Here is a 10,657-nt window from a genome sequence, read left to right on the forward strand (position 1 = left end):
TTGTAGACCCTTAAAGTCTGCTTCTCGTTTCATCAAACTTCAAATACCTACGACCATTTGCAAAAATTGTTATCACGAAGGATTAAAAAAATATTACTTAAACAGGATAATATTATTTTCTAAAACTCATATTTTCAAACCTGACTTATATGATGTGGATCCTGTAACAATATTTTAAGGACTACTGCACAATGGATGCTTCTGGCCCGTGTAATTCTTTAGCAATAGAACCATGCCAATTTTTTTTATTCGCATCATAAAATGTATTAAAAATATTATTTTGTATTTTCATTTTTAAATTTCTGTAACACTATCACTCTAAAGACTGTAATTCGAACTAACGCACATCGTCATATGTTAGGCAGTATATATACATATGTAGGTAACTAGAGAAAATAAAAAAATGTTTATGTAAAATTGTAATATATACATATCTATGTGTATGTGTATGGAATCAAGAGCTTACGCATTTTAAATAAAAAGATTTAAGAGTTTGCACATCTGTTTCCAAAAATATATATCAGCTATCTCTCACAGCAACATATTCAGGTAAAGTGAGTTTCGAAAAAAAAACAATTATTAGGGTGTTTCAACGTTCAGAGGAACATGAATTTTTTACCCGGCCATAAATTCAAACCATTGTGAATTCATACAAGTGTCGAATGTTTGAAAAAGCCTTCACAATAGTCAACAGTCCGGAACACCTGTTAAATCACTATTCGATTACTTGAATAATTACCTAAATAGTGTGTTCCATACATTTTTAAACGGCTTTATTTAGCTTGGCTCTGTGTACCGTTGTTTACGAATTTAGTCCGATTTGGCTTATATTTGGAGCACATATTACATACATGAATAGAAAGCGACATATGAAAAAATATTGCCGTCAGGTGGCGCAAAGATCGAAATATTCAAAAACATCGTATTTGTGGTCCGCTCATATTTGGAATAAATTTTACATACAGAAATAGAAAACGCTTCATAAAAAAAATTCACTCTAGGTACCGCAAGGCTTGAGCTATTCATATAAAATAATTAATACTAAATCTTATATATAAAAAGAAAGGCTAAAATGTGTGTTAGTTGGTAGCCGGTGTTTGAAGAGATGCGCCGGTATATTTTGTTCAAACTTTCACATAAGTTGCGTATACCTCACGCGGTGGTTTGCACTGCACATAGGTTTGGTTGCGACCGACGCACAGGGTCTCGAGATATAGGCCAAAACGTGGGCCGGGTACACCTAGAATGTGTTTATAGAATATGGATAACAAATGAAAGCTGTTGATGAGTGCTTTAGTAGAGGGTAATTTTCATACCCCTGGGTGACTAGAGACTCGAGATATAGGCCAAAATGTGGATCAGGGTAACACTAGGATGTCTTTTTACATTATGGGTATAAAATTGAAGCTGTTGATGTGTGCTTTACAGGGTTATTCTGTGCACTTGACAAATAATCAAGATTTTTATCAAGTTGACAAATATTTCTATTCTGTGCATAATTTGACAACTCTGAAAAGCTCTACGACCTGTGCTTTTCACCATATTGTGGTGAACTAAATAAAGTAAACAGAAATCAGCTGTATAGTGCAACAATCGGGAAATGGAAAAAACGTAAGAATTAAATATTGTTCATTATTTTTTGTAACAAATATTTTAAATCATAGTTTTTTCAAGGAAATCTAAAGTGGAACGTGCCACGCATGAGCATTTGGAGCGACATGTCTCATCTTATGCTTCTAACCCCGAAATGGGAATACGAAAAAATAGTCCGCTGTGTTTTTGGGGGTCATTTCGCCATGGCTTTGGGGACTCCCTCGGGGTCAATTGGGGGTCATTCCGAGATTTTTTGGGGATTCCCTTGAGGTCATTTGGGGATCATTCCGAGACGGTTTTGGGGACTCCCTCGGGGTCATTTGGGTGACATTCCGGAATATTTTGGGGTCTCCATCGGGTCCTCCCTTGATCATTTGGGGGTCGTTACGGGATATTTTTGGGCACTCTCTCGGGGTAATTTGGATGTCTTCCGCGATGATTTTGGGGACTCCCTGGGGGTCCTCCCGGGGTCATTTGGGGGTCGTTACGGGATCTTTTTGGGTACTCTCCGGGTAATTTGGGCGTCTTCCGGGATGATTTTGGGTATTCCCTCGGGGTCCCCGCGGATCGTTCTGGGATGTGTATGGGGACTACCTCGGGGTCATTTGGGGGACATTCGGGGATGGTTTTGGGGTCTCCCTTGGGTCCTCCCGGGGCCATTTTGTGTCGTTCCGGGATCTTTTTAGGGACTCTCTCCGGGTAATTTGGGCGTCTTCCGGGATTCTTTTGGGGACTCCATCGGGTCATCCCTTGGTCATTTAGGGGTCATTCCGGGATCTTTTTGGGGACTCCCTCGGTGTAATTTGGGGACATGACCCCAAATGACCTCGAGGAGTCCCCAAAATCATTCCGGAATTACCCCCAAATTAGAACGAGAGAGTCCCCAAAAAGAACCCGGAACGTCCCTAAATGACCACGCGAGGAGCCGATGGAGTCCCCAAAGGAATCACAGAATGTCCCCCAAATGTCCCGAGGGAGTCACCAAAAAATTCCGGAATTACCCCCAAATAACCCCGAGGGAGTCACCATAAAAATCCCCGAATGACCCCCAAATAACTCACAGGAAGTCCCCATAAACAGCCCGGAACGAACCCTAATGACCCCGGTAAGACCCCGAGGGAATCTCCAAAACCATCCCCTAAACATCCCGGACCGACCCCTAAATGACCCCGAGAGGACCCGATGGGGTCCCCATAACCATCCCGGAATGTCGCCCAAATGTCCCAAGGGAGACACCAAAAAATTCCGGAATTACCCCAAATAACCCCGAGGGAGTCACCAAAAAAATCCCGGAATTACCCCCAAATAACCCCGAGGAGTCCCCATAAACATCCCGGAACGACCCCTAATGACCCCGGTAAGACCCCGAGGGAATCTCCAGAACCATCCTGGAAAGACCCTTAAATGACCCCGGGAGGACCCCGAGGGAGTCCCCTAAATCATCTCGGAATGTCCCCCAAATGACCCCGAGGTAGTCCCCATAAAAATCCCGGAACGACCCCTAAATTACCCCGGGAGGACCCGATGGAGTCCCCAAAACCATCCCGGAATGCCCCCCAAATGACCCCGAGGGAGTCACCAAAAAATTCCGGAATGACCATAAATAACCCCGAGGAAGTCCCCAAAACATCCCGGAACGACCCCAAATGACCCCGAGGGAGTCTCCAAAACCATCACGGAAAGACCACGAGGGAGTCCTCATAAACATCCCAGATCGACCCCTAAATGACCCGGGAGTACCCCGAGGGAGTCTCAAAAACCATTCCGAAATTACCCCCAAAAACCCCAGGAGGATTTTCCCACAATTATAGCAAAAGTAATAAATCTTCCATTTTCTCTCCATCGCACAATAACAGAATTCTAATTTAAGTTTATCCGTATAAAGTAAATTATCAAGAGCGTTTGACTTATTGTCAATTTGTCAGCAAAAAAAACCTTTTTATTTTTTACATAGAATAGCAATTACTTGATAAATTATCAAACTTGACAAATAAGCAAGGTGGTGAATTTGTCAAGTGCACAGAATAGGGCTGTTAGTACTGAGTATGTTTTACACCACTGGGTGACTAGGGTCTCGAGATATAGGCCAAAACGTGCCCCCGGAGACTGCTGGAATGTGTGTGTATTATGGATATCAAATGAAAGCTGTTGCTGAGAGCTTTAAAGTAATTTTCATTGTGATACTCGATTTAGTCGCATCAACCTGGCAAAACTGATAAATATGCATGCGAAGCCGAAATAAAGACATGAATTAATAATACCCACATACCTATTTACATACGCCCTATTCGATTTGCCTGAAATTTGGTATATAAATTTGCCTATATTAGTACTTACGATCCTTTTTTCCGGGAAGTAGACTAGAGACGGACGGGGACTGAGACTCGGAGTGGGACTGGGACTGAGACTCGGAAGGGGACTGGAACAAAATACATACCACCCTCTGGGACTGGAAATAAGGGATGATGAAGAATAAGAACAAGTTGAGAGAAGAGAGAAGAGAAAAAATAGAAGGAGACTGAGAAAGAGATAGAATGAGACGATACACTCTAAATCAGTTTTGCTGAAAATTACGTCGAGTCTGAGCAATTTCTCGGTTTTCAAGCAAGTGGTCGGTTCTTTTTGCTGTTAATTCTGGCATCCAAACATGCAAAGGCGTCCACAGTTTCGAGCAGTGGCGTGGCTGCCAGGGTGGCAGGAGGGCAGAACTTACGTCGCATTTTTAAGGCCAATTATATAAATATCGTCACAATACGCCAGGATCTTTATGCTTTTTCAATATATTGCGTCATTGTGTTTAAGATGTGCAGAGGAAAATATGGCCTTGTGTGGTTTTCTCACTTGTTTTCACGTCGCTCGGAAAGGTCCTTGTCAATCCTTACGACACTGAAGACCTTGCTAAACATCATTTAGCAAAGACGTATACGTTTCGCAAGGAACTCAAATTCAGAGGTAGCAGCATACATATATCAACACTGTCCTAGCTTCTTAACTCCGTTAGCTTATATCAACACATAGGAATATGTTTAAGGTTTAGCCTAGCGCCTGTTATAGGACTTTCGGTCCAACAATCTTAATGCTTGGTCCCTCAGATGACTACAGCAAAAATAATTGCATAATGAACCTAAAAAAAAAATAAGAAGTTCATTTATACACAAACTTGGCTGTCTTTATTTTTTAACATAGAAAATATGCGGTAGGATAAAAATGTAGTTTAGTGTCTTTAAAAGTAGGGCGTTCTTGGAGTTTTGGTATAAGCTGGAAGTATATACATTGTTTAAAATCTTTTGTTTATTGTAATGGTTATTCATAACCAAAACATACATTTCGGTTACCATAATGGTTATATGTATATAGCCCAATAAAATTTTGGCTGTGATAATGGTTGTTTGTAATCAAAATAATTTTTTAGTCATATTTATTGGTTCTCGTGACCTGAATGAAATAGTTCTCTTTGTAATTATTTTTCACAACCAATATCTCGATATATCATTATTAATGGTTAAATAAGCCCTTTTATTCGTTTTTTTCATAACAGTTACGTCCCTGATATTCTCTTCTGAAGCTTTTGAAGCCCTCAAGTTGTTCTGCTAACGGAGTTGTAGACCCTTAAAGTCTGCTTCTCGTTTCATCAAACTTCAAATACCTACGACCATTTGCAAAAATTGTTATCACGAAGGATTAAAAAAATATTACTTAAACAGGATAATATTATTTTCTAAAACTCATATTTTCAAACCTGACTTATATGATGTGGATCCTGTAACAATATTTTAAGGACTACTGCACAATGGATGCTTCTGGCCCGTGTAATTCTTTAGCAATAGAACCATGCCAATTTTTTTTATTCGCATCATAAAATGTATTAAAAATATTATTTTGTATTTTCATTTTTAAATTTCTGTAACACTATCACTCTGAAGACTGTAATTCGAACTAACGCACATCGTCATATGTTAGGCAGTATATATACATATGTAGGTAACTAGAGAAAATAAAAAAATGTTTATGTAAAATTGTAATATATACATATCTATGTGTATGTGTATGGAATCAAGAGCTTACGCATTTTAAATAAAAAGATTTAAGAGTTTGCACATCTGTTTCCAAAAATATATATCAGCTATCTCTCACAGCAACATATTCAGGTAAAGTGAGTTTCGAAAAAAAAACAATTATTAGGGTGTTTCAACATTCAGAGGAACATGAATTTTTTACCCGGCCATAAATTCAAACCATTGTGAATTCATACAAGTGTCGAATGTTTGAAAAAGCCTTCACAATAGTCAACAGTCCGGAACACCTGTTAAATCACTATTCGATTACTTGAATAATTACCTAAATAGTGTGTTCCATACATTTTTAAACGGCTTTATTTAGCTTGGCTCTGTGTACCGTTGTTTACGAATTTAGTCCGATTTGGCTTATATTTGGAGCACATATTACATACATGAATAGAAAGCGACATATGAAAAAATATTGCCGTCAGGTGGCGCAAAGATCGAAATATTCAAAAACATCGTATTTGTGGTCCGCTCATATTTGGAATAAATTTTACATACAGAAATAGAAAACGCTTCATAAAAAAAATTCACTCTAGGTACCGCAAGGCTTGAGATATTCATATAAAATAATTAATACTAAATCTTATATATAAAAAGAAAGGCTAAAATGTGTGTTAGTTGGTAGCCGGTGTTTGAAGAGATGCGCCGGTATATTTTGTTCAAACTTTCACATAAGTTGCGTATACCTCACGCGGTGGTTTGCACTGCACATAGGTTTGGTTGCGACCGACGCACAGGGTCTCGAGATATAGGCCAAAACGTGGGCCGGGTACACCTAGAATGTGTTTATAGAATATGGATAACAAATGAAAGCTGTTGATGAGTGCTTTAGTAGAGGGTAATTTTCATACCCCTGGGTGACAAGAGTCTCGAGATATAGGCCAAAATGTGGATCAGGGTAACACTAGGATGTCTTTTTACATTATGGGTATAAAATTGAAGCTGTTGATGTGTGCTTTACAGGGTTATTCTGTGCACTTGACAAATAATCAAGATTTTTATCAAGTTGACAAATATTTCTATTCTGTGCATAATTTGACAACTCTGAAAAGCTCTACGACCTGTGCTTTTCACCATATTGTGGTGAACTAAATAAAGTAAACAGAAATCAGCTGTTTAGTGCAACAATCGGGAAATGGAAAAAACGTAAGACTTAAATATTGTTCATTATTTTTTGTAACAAATATTTTAAATCATAGTTTTTTCAAGGAAATCTAAAGTGGAACGTGCCACGCATGAGCATTTGGAGCGACATGTCTCATCTTATGCTTCTAACCCCGAAATGGGAATACGAAAAAATAGTCCGCTGTGTTTTTGGGGGTCATTTCGCCATGGCTTTGGGGACTCCCTCGGGGTCAATTGGGGGTCATTCCGAGATTTTTTGGGGATTCCCTTGATGTCATTTGGGGATCATTCCGAGACGGTTTTGGGGACTCCCTCGGGGTCATTTGGGTGACATTCCGGAATATTTTGGGGTCTCCATCGGGTCCTCCCTTGATCATTTGGGGGTCGTTACGGGATATTTTTGGGCACTCTCTCGGGGTAATTTGGATGTCTTCCGCGATGATTTTGGGGACTCCCTGGGGGTCCTCCCGGGGTCATTTGGGAGTCGTTACGGGATCTTTTTGGGTACTCTCCGGGTAATTTGGGCGTCTTCCGGGATGATTTTGGGTATTCCCTCGGGGTCCCCGCGGATCGTTCCGGGATGTGTATGGGGACTACCTCGGGGTCATTTGGGGGACATTCGGGGATGGTTTTGGGGTCTCCCTTGGGTCCTCCCGGGGCCATTTTGTGTCGTTCCGGGATCTTTTTAGGGACTCTCTCCGGGTAATTTGGGCGTCTTCCGGGATTCTTTTGGGGACTCCATCGGGTCATCCCTTGGTCATTTAGGGGTCATTCCGGGATCTTTTTGGGGACTCCCTCGGTGTAATTTGGGGGCATGACCCCAAATGACCTCGAGGAGTCCCCAAAATCATTCCGGAATTACCCCCAAATTAGAACTAGAGAGTCCCCAAAAAGAACCCGGAACGTCCCTAAATGACCACGCGAGGAGCCGATGGAGTCCCCAAAGGAATCACAGAATGTCCCCCAAATGTCCCGAGGGAGTCACCAAAAAATTCCGGAATTACCCCCAAATAACCCCGAGGGAGTCACCATTAAAATCCCCGAATGACCCCCAAATAACTCACAGGAAGTCCCCATAAACAGCCCGGAACGAACCCTAATGACCCCGGTAAGACCCCGAGGGAATCTCCAAAACCATCCCCTAAACATCCCGGAACGACCCCTAAATGACCCCGAGAGGACCCGATGGGGTCCCCAAAACCATCCCGGAATGTCGCCCAAATGTCCCAAGGGAGACACCAAAAAATTCCGGAATTACCCCAAATAACCCCGAGGGAGTCACCAAAAAAATCCCGGAATTACCCCCAAATAACCCCGAGGGAGTCCCCATAAACATCCCGGAACGACCCCTAATGACCCCGGTAAGACCCCGAGGGAATCTCCAGAACCATCCTGGAAAGACCCTTAAATGATCCCGGGAGGACCCCGAGGGAGTCCCCTAAATCATCCCGGAATGTCCCCCAAATGACCCCGAGGTAGTCCCCATAAAAATCCCGGAACGACCCCTAAATGACCCCGGGAGGACCCGATGGAGTCCCCAAAACCACCCGGAATGTCCCCCAAATGACCCCGAGGGAGTCACCAAAAAATTCCGGAATGACCATAAATAACCCCGAGGAAGTCCCCAAAACATCCCGGAACGACCCCAAATGACCCCGAGGGAGTCTCCAAAACCATCACGGAAAGACCCCGAGGGAGTCCTCATAAACATCCCAGATCGACCCCTAAATGACCCGGGAGTACCCCGAGGGAGTCTCAAAAACCATTCCGAAATTACCCCCAAAAACCCCAGGAGGATTTTCCCACAATTATAGCAAAAGTAATAAATCTTCCATTTTCTCTCCATCGCACAATAACAGAATTCTAATTTAAGTTTATCCGTATAAAGTAAATTATCAAGAGCGTTTGACTTATTGTCAATTTGTCAGCAAAAAAAAACCTTTTTATTTTTTACATAGAATAGCAATTACTTGATAAATTATCAAACTTGACAAATAAGCAAGGTGGTGAATTTGTCAAGTGCACAGAATAGGGCTGTTAGTACTGAGTATGTTTTACACCACTTGTGACTAGGGTCTCGAGATATAGGCCAAAACGTGCTCCCGGAGACTGCTGGAATGTGTGTGTATTATGGATATCAAATGAAAGCTGTTGCTGAGAGCTTTAAAGTAATTTTCATTGTGATACTCGATTTAGTCGCATCAACCTGGCAAAACTGATAAATATGCATGCGAAGCCGAAATAAAGACATGAATTAATAATACCCACATACCTATTTACATACGCCCTATTCGATTTGCCTGAAATTTGGTATATATATTTGCCTATATTAGTACTTACGATCCTTTTTTCCGGGAAGTAGACTAGAGACGGACGGGGACTGAGACTCGGAGTGGGACTGGGACTGAGACTCGGAAGGGGACTGGAACAAAATACATACCACCCTCTGGGACTGGAAATAAGGGATGATGAAGAATAAGAACAAGTTGAGAGAAGAGAGAAGAGAAAAAATAGAAGGAGACTGAGAAAGAGATAGAATGAGACGATACACTCTAAATCAGTTTTGCTGAAAATTACGTCGAAAATAGTAGGCAACACATTACCGAATATTATCGACCTAAAATTACACAACTAATTTTTTAGACATTTTTGTTGATTTTTAAACAATATAAGTGTAAAATTTTACACAAATTATGTCTAAATTTTGATTACCCTATGTTCAATTTTCTGCATTTCTTGTTTAATAAAAACAAATCCAAAGATATTTATGTATGTATACATATGCATATATACAGTAACGAGCGAAAGAAAAGTAATCAGCCTATTTTCTAAAGGTATATTTTCATTATACATATATAATATAGTTTATATAAAATAGGATGATTGCTTTACGATAACACGCTACAATTTATTTTTTGAAATTTTATTTTACACTAATATAAGACAAACAAGAATTATAATTACATTTTTATATTTTCTTAGGAATAAGGAAATACTTTTTCATAAGTTTCGTTACAGTTTTGACAAATTTTGCCATATTGAAGCTCAAAAAATTCAATTAATTTTATCAGGAAAGAAAACTACATATATCTTTTTAGATAAAAATTAATATTCATTTTTTGTGTTAAATAATAAAAAAGGAAACGCAATATTTACCGCCTTTGGCAATGATTTACTCAGACTTACTAAGGCTTTATTTAAATATAACTTACGGGCATTTTTTAGATAACTTGGTCCAGTTTTCTAATAAGTGTATTAATTTTTCTTAAATTGTTTATATGTAGTTTTTTTCTCGCATTTGAGAGGGGTAAAATCAAAAAAAAAATTTCTCATTAAGAATTCAAAAGTTTGTGATATTTGCTTAGGATAAACTACATTAAAAACATAATAGTAGCAGAGCATCTGTAATACTACAACCACAATATTAAGATCTTCCTCCTTAAATGTAATTTCCTTTTCAAACCAAATATAAGCTACGTGGGCACAGCTATCAAGTGGTGATGTGCAAGGAATTAAAAAAAAAAAAAAATTGGAAAAATGTATAACTAAGATCGTTTATAGAATGGAAATTTATCAACTTTTTATATCCAGGGAGTTGGTTCTTCTATTTCGCTTTTTATTTCATCGATTGTTGATCCAAACTATAAATAATGAACAACGGATCTGTGTATTAGAAAACAGCTCTTTCTCTCGGAATCCCTTTTTAATGGGGTGACTTGGGCTGAAATGTACTTCATAAGAATTATAATTTCCCAGATTTTGAAAACAAACACTTGAACTTGAACACCTTGACTTTTTCATCTTGGTGGCTGTACAGATGTAAATGATAATTTCTTAAGTTAAAAAAACCTTTTTTCCAAAATTTTACACATAAA

General features: G+C 39.6%; 1 protein-coding gene across 1 annotated transcript in view; it reads right to left on the bottom strand.

Moving 5' to 3' along the window:
• The window catches only part of LOC137250284 (5-hydroxyisourate hydrolase), a 153,814-nt gene extending 153,507 nt beyond the window's left edge, over positions 1-307 (bottom strand). The window contains exon 1 of the mRNA XM_067782809.1: positions 141-307. The gene's annotated coding sequence lies outside the window, so the exon portion shown is untranslated. The remainder of the gene's footprint in view (positions 1-140) is intronic.
• Between the last annotated feature and the right edge of the window lie 10,350 nt (positions 308-10,657).

Source organism: Eurosta solidaginis, chromosome 4, assembly GCF_040869045.1.
Source record: "Eurosta solidaginis isolate ZX-2024a chromosome 4, ASM4086904v1, whole genome shotgun sequence".
NCBI lineage: Eukaryota > Metazoa > Arthropoda > Insecta > Diptera > Tephritidae > Eurosta > Eurosta solidaginis.